Source organism: Atta cephalotes (assembly GCF_000143395.1).
Source record: "Atta cephalotes unplaced genomic scaffold scaffold00035, whole genome shotgun sequence".
NCBI lineage: Eukaryota > Metazoa > Arthropoda > Insecta > Hymenoptera > Formicidae > Atta > Atta cephalotes.
Genome location: NW_012130099.1, coordinates 1,290,228 through 1,297,076, shown reverse-complemented (window position 1 = coordinate 1,297,076; position 6,849 = coordinate 1,290,228).

The window sequence follows — 6,849 nt, the reverse complement described above, 5'->3', positions numbered from 1 at the left end:
TTTCAATGAAATTAGCGTAATGCTGCGCTATTAGATATCAATGATAAACTAATATTTTAAGTAAACATTTTGTTATCTTTAACTTTTATGTCAAAATTATGTCATAATTCGATTAATTTCTGTGATTAATTTCACAGTAAATACATTAACGCATCATCACTTAGTAAATATAATAAACTAAATTTGAGTAATCAATCAAATTTAATACATTTTTTTTTTAGTTAAATTGTTAACTCTATTATTTTAATTAAAGACATATTGAATAGGAGCAGTGGTCTACAATAATTAAAAATAATAATTAAAAATAATAAAAAATAAAAATAATAATTAAAAATAATTAGAAAGACGTATAATGATATTGCAAATTTAACAGTACATTTTAATGCTGCTTTGTAATAACAGAAGACCATGAGAAGGGTGTTTCTCGATCGACCCCCTCCGTAAGAAAGGGAGCGTTTTTATTCGAGGGCAAAGGTCAATGCCTGGCATGTACTCGACGTCGCGAAACGTAAGAACGTATGGCATAATGCCGGTCGAAGCGAGAAAAGAAAGGGGCGAACCGACGGCCCACTCGAAATCTTGGGTTACCGAAGCTGATGTAATCTTGACTTGCGACGAGATTTTTCGAGTGTCTCCAACAGGGAGAGAGAGGAAAAAAAAGAAAAAGAGAAAAGGGGAAAAAGAGGGGTAGTTGGATAGCGACATCGATGCTGAATGAAACATTTATGTAAGCATCTTTTGAATATTTTTTCAAAGCTTTACAAGCCTAAGAAATTATTCTCGTCGACGATATTGAAAAAAGAAAGCGGAAGATCTGGTGCATTCAAAAACGTCCTTTGAAGTGTACTTTTTAAGAAATTCTACTAATAAGAGATTTGAATTTTCTTTATAATTTCTTGCGATTTGACATAAAAGCTGCATCGAAAAAATTGTATTCTTAACTTTCAAAAGTTTCAATTTATTTTTATATAATCTTTTAAAACAGGTGTCAAAAGGATTTTTTAACTTCTTCTGAAAAAGATTAATACACAGATATTTTTAACTCTTTATGAAAATATATTAGTAAAGTAAAGATTTAACTCTTACATTAAGAAGAATTCTGGTGAAAATTTTTCTCAGAATTTTTACACGAATTGAAGTATATTTCTAAAATATGAAGGATGTCTATATTTGGTAATTGTTTAGTTTAGTATATATATATATATATATATATGTACACACACACACACAAAATCACAAAATGGATAAAAAATATATCAATCGATGTGTTTTCATGAAATGAATTTGGCAGAAAACAGTGTCGCTGTGCCCTGTGAACCAAGGTATTAATATCGTTAAAGTTGACAACTATTCAGGGCAGGAAATCTATCACAGTCATGAAAAAGAACCTTTTGTATTTGTTATATACGTAATATATTGAGAGTGCGTATTAATTTTAAAGGATTTTCAACAGATGGCGTAACTAGTACTATCGCATCGGGTCATATTGTTGCTATCATGTTCAAAGCATCATCATGTGGCTTTAATTTTCAGTACGTGTCATATTGTCGATTTTGTAAACAATATTGTTTTTTTGAGCATTGAATATGTCGAATTTTGTGTCAACAAAATGCAATTTGCGAGAAGCTTTGCTTTTTTGCTTTCATTTGAAGAAAAGTGTTGTTGAAAGTCAACAAATGTTGTCGAAAGCTTATGATGATACTCCATTGATTATACTCCATCGATTTCAACATGAGAGTACTGATTTTGACGCTAAAGTAAATAAAAAAAGTGATTGTGACACGGAAGACAAGGAACATCCAGATCAGTCGAAAAAGTTTGAAGATGAAACTTTGAAGTGGAAACTTTACTCGATCAAAATCCGACGCAAGAAGAACTTGCAAAATCATTAAATATTGATCGATGAACAATTTCCAAAAGTTTGAAGGCCATTGAAATGATTCAAAAGCAAGGAAATTGGATGCCGAGTTGAGGGACGTCGAAAGGGACAAAACGATCTGTGAATTGTTGCTTCAAAGACACAGAAGAAAAAATTTTTTGTATCACATTGTGACGATAATGAAAAATAGATACTCTAATCCGAAGCATAAAAAATCATAGTGCAGACCAGACATGGCGAACCATCGATCAAAGCCGAACAAATTTTCATGGCGCCAAGCTCATGCTCTGTATTTAGTGGGATTAGCTGTGTAATGAGCTGCTCCATATTATGAGCTGCTCCAACCCAACAAAATCATCACTGGGGAACGCTACTAACAACAATTGATGCAATTGAGCCGAACATTGAAGCAAAAACGAATTATGCGAAAGACACGACAAAGTGATTTTCCTGCACGACAATGCTCGACCACATGTTGTGAAACCGATCAAGGAAATGTTAGAAGCATTTAACTGGAATATCCTATCCCGTATGTTCCTTCCGATTACCACCTATTTCGATCGATGACTCATAGCTTATCTGAGCAGCGCTTCCATTCTTATGAAGATATCAAAAAATGGATCGACTCGTGGATAATCTCAAAAGATGTAACATGGAATCCATCTATTATTAGAAAGATGGAAAAAAGTAGTGGCTAGCGATGGATAATATTTTGATCAATTTGTAATCATCATTTTTTCACAATAAAGTCGTGTTTTTACAAAAAAATTAATGCACATTCCCAATATATTCTTTCGGAATCGATCCGATTTTTTAGAGGACATTAAATACTAAAAAAAATTAGTAAATTAACTGATTTTTTTGAGTGTTTAATGTCACGCGTCGTTCTCAATAATGATCACATCGCATCGAGAACGAACGCGTGTCAAAATTTTGACTCTTGGTTTAATCTTTAATTCTATAATATAGTAGCAGTTAAAATATTAAGATAGATTCAATTATAATGACACAGTTTACTAAATTTTTGAGAAAATTTATTTCACTTTTATATAGTATAAGATATTCCATAAATGTTAATGTATTTATACAAGTTTTTTTATATAATATAAAATGCCTTCGCTACTGCTAGCGTGTTCGATGAATAGGTATATCCAATATTCACAAATGAATGAATAAATATGATTGCTAATATAAATAATAATTTTTTGTATTCAAAGAAAATAAATTCTTTTCATTTGATTTGAATATTTTGTGAAAATGATTATTTTTGATTTTGTGTTTATTTCCACTCTGTAATCACAACTTATTTAATACGTTTCTTATAATAATGAATATCTGAGCATTTTCTCTACTTATAGACTGTGTATTTTCCTATCGTCTTGACTCAAACCTGCAAACAAGCGTAATCACTTAACTGCTGATAGGTACAATCCGTAAATTATTCTGTCTTCTAGCTTAGTTAAAAGGAAACGATTAGACTAAAAAGAAAAATATTGGCAATATCTTTAATTTTCTTCTCAATCTAACCGTTTTCTTTTAACTAAGCTATAGAAGGCAGAATAATTTACGGATTGTATCTATCAGTAGTCAAGCTATTACGCTTGTTTGCAGGTAAATCAAGAAAATACACTCTATAGATAAAAGAAAGTTCTGATATACCTCCACTTATTTTTGGAAATGCACAACATTTCTGTAATAATCTTGTGGATACTTAGATATTCGTTATTACATGCTTGGATCCTCGATTGATCGATCGGAAATAGATTAAGTACTTACTGACAAAATGTAACATAATGGGAATCAGTACAAAATTTATTGAATTTCCAGCCACGTGACTGAAAATTCTCGACTTCTCGACGAGTCAAGCGATCCCCGATGAATGGAGTTCCAATATAATTGCAGAAGCGGAAACTTCTCCTTGAAATATTCGAGCGCGGACAAGTCGATGCTGGGACTTTTGTCGGAAATGGGAAAGGCTTGTTTTTCGAAGTGGCACCACGAAAGGCTCAGACGAAAGGCGTCTCTTTGATGACTATTGTCCGTTTCCGACGACTTAATTCTAACGACGGAGAACAGTCGATTCCGGCGCGGCTTATCGCCCTGATGAATGTGAAACCTAAGTGGATTTCTTAATTATTTCGCGCGCCTTCTAAAGAGACCTTCGTGCAGAGTTTTGGCAAGCATAGAAAAGCTCGTCGAGAAATTCGACGATTACCGCAATTCTGTGTTGTGCAAAGTTTATTTCATTGAGGATGTTCATCTTGATATTTTGCAAGTTTTAGAAGAAACAATAATTGGAAAAAGGATTGAGAGAGAAAAAGAGAGTTGAGTTAGTAAAATAGACGATTATATAGGATTTCCTTAAAGGGATGTGGAATGACGACCAAACTTAATTGATGTCGATGTATAAACGTTTTAAATTCCTTAATAAATTAAAAATAACGATATTTGTGATATCTTTATTGCATTCGATACATGGCTTTTTTATATATCATGTTGTTTCATTCAAACATATACATTTGTCCTTCTCTAACATGTTTCAGCGCCATCTCTTACAAGAAAACCTATTACTAGACTGTCATCGCTCTGTTTACCATTTCAAGAATCTTCGCAAAGCACGTAATTTGCAATGAATGAAAGTCTTTTTTAAGGAGGTTCGACTGTTATATTAATATTTGGAGTCAAAAATACGACATATATGACAAATATGAAATAAATTATTATTACAGCAATTTCAAATCATATGCAATATGAGTGCAATGAATTGTGGATACTATTTACGTGCTATATTTTTAGTAAATTATGTATATTAGTGTATAGACATTAACAAATATATGAGATAGTTAACTCGAAAGATCGAGTGTATATTTGGCAACATTGCACTGTGTGACGAACCATGAGGTAAACTTTGTGACAATAAAGTTTTAAATCCATATGGTAAAAAGTCTGATTTTTCTTTTTTGTACACAATTGTTATATGATATTTCATCTGTCAAATCCTAGTTTTTTAAAATCCTAAGTTGGTTGTGTATATTAAATCGGTGATTATCGATCGAAACGATCGATGAGGCAATATGCTTAAAATGGTCAATTTCAGAATATTACAAGAAAACTATTAATATTGGTCAATATTGCTCAAATTGTGAGATTATTTGTGTACAGTATTTATTTACATCATAAAAAAATTAAATTTCTAAGTTGGTTTTCGACTAACAGTCAAACCTTAAGCTTTAAAAGTCGATTCATTTAGGCGTACGACCGTCACACATCAGTATCTCTTTAATCCAGGTTTGTCCAATTTTAGCTCCGGAATCAAAACGCAAAAAAATTAGTACGATTCAGATTTCGGAGACTACAAAGTATTCTTATCGTCACTTTACAATCTTCGAAATTTTACTCATATTGAATTTTTTGTCGAAAGCTTTGCATTTTGACTTCAAGCCTGTTTTGATTTAACTCACCTTCTTCATCTATCTTTTGGAGGAGCTGTTTAGCTGTTGTCATTGTTGGTTTCTTTTTCTTCCTTTATATGATTAAAAGTCCCGAGACTGACGCGACCAATGATGTGAACAATTTGAATTTGTATACAAAAAAGTGAATCTTTCTCTTCACTGGGTGAGGCTCATGAAAATAGCGAGTCATTTCTCCGTATATTACAGGGTATCTGCGTTTATGCTGTACAGATGCGTGTCAGATGAAAAAGGAACTTGTACATTTCAGAATTTTCAATTTTAATATCTTTTGTAATACAAAGTACAAGTCTTTTGTAATATATATTGTAATATAATGCACAGTCGGCCACACTTATAGTCAAAAAAATATAAAGATGAATTTCGATTGGAACTGTTGAAAACGATTCGTCTCGACTGAGCGATCTCTCAAGACTTTTGGCATTATGATGTAATCGATGTAAGAAAATAAAAGCTATGGTTCACTTAATGTTACAAATGCTTCAAAGAATTTTCTGAATGGTCAATTAATAAAATTTTTTCTTTCTGTTGATCAATCAAATATTTGTAGCACCAGTGAATTATATTCAAGGTGTTTTATTACGCATATTGATGGTGAGGTCGAATTCGGAGCAGTCAATCAAAAAAAATCAAATGTAGCGTAATTCGATGGCATTGTTGCAACTTAACTTAATCTTTAGCAAATCATAAGAGAAACTATATTACTTTTGCATTTGTGATAACTCTCTGGTTAGTTAACATTGCGCATCTCAGGAATGAAACACCTTATATTTTATTTATATTACATTATTTATATTGCATCATTGGCATTGCTGGTAGTGGATTGATTAACCAGCGTTAGAGTTCCTTAGTAAAAGTTTGAATATACTGTTAATAACTGTAAGATCACAAAGTATATATTTTCCAACCGAAATCACTTTTGTTTTCTAGATCATCGCAATTACGGATTCATCGACTTTTTCAGCATTACTTATTCAGGAATTTGTCGTAACAATAAAAGAGTGAGTAACTTTACTCACAATCGAAAATTTTTTTAATTTTTAAAAATTCGAGAACTTTATTTCTCTCAATATGCTTTACCTTTGAATTTTATTTCCATAATTAACTCTTATAGAACCTGAAATTTTATGCATTTCTCGCATTTTAAATATTATTTCTTTTAACGCTGTTTGATGTGGGGATGTAAATTTTTCAAACAACTTTGTTACGCGCCCGTTTTAATTACGTTTATATGCTATAATTGCCTCTCTATAATCGTTTCTCAGCAAATTGCCTCGATTAACAATGCTTTTTCCATGCGATCAGTCGTGATGTATTTATTTGTAGGGGCGGAAAACGCAACGTTATTGTGCGCTGAGTTTCTTCGTTTTTCAACCAATTTCAAAAGGCACGACAAGGACTTCCGGTTTTCTGTTCAGACGCAACTGTGGCGTTTCATATCGAAAGGGGTTCTTGCGCGCTTGTGATACTACTGATGTCTCTCTCTCTCTCTCTCTCTCT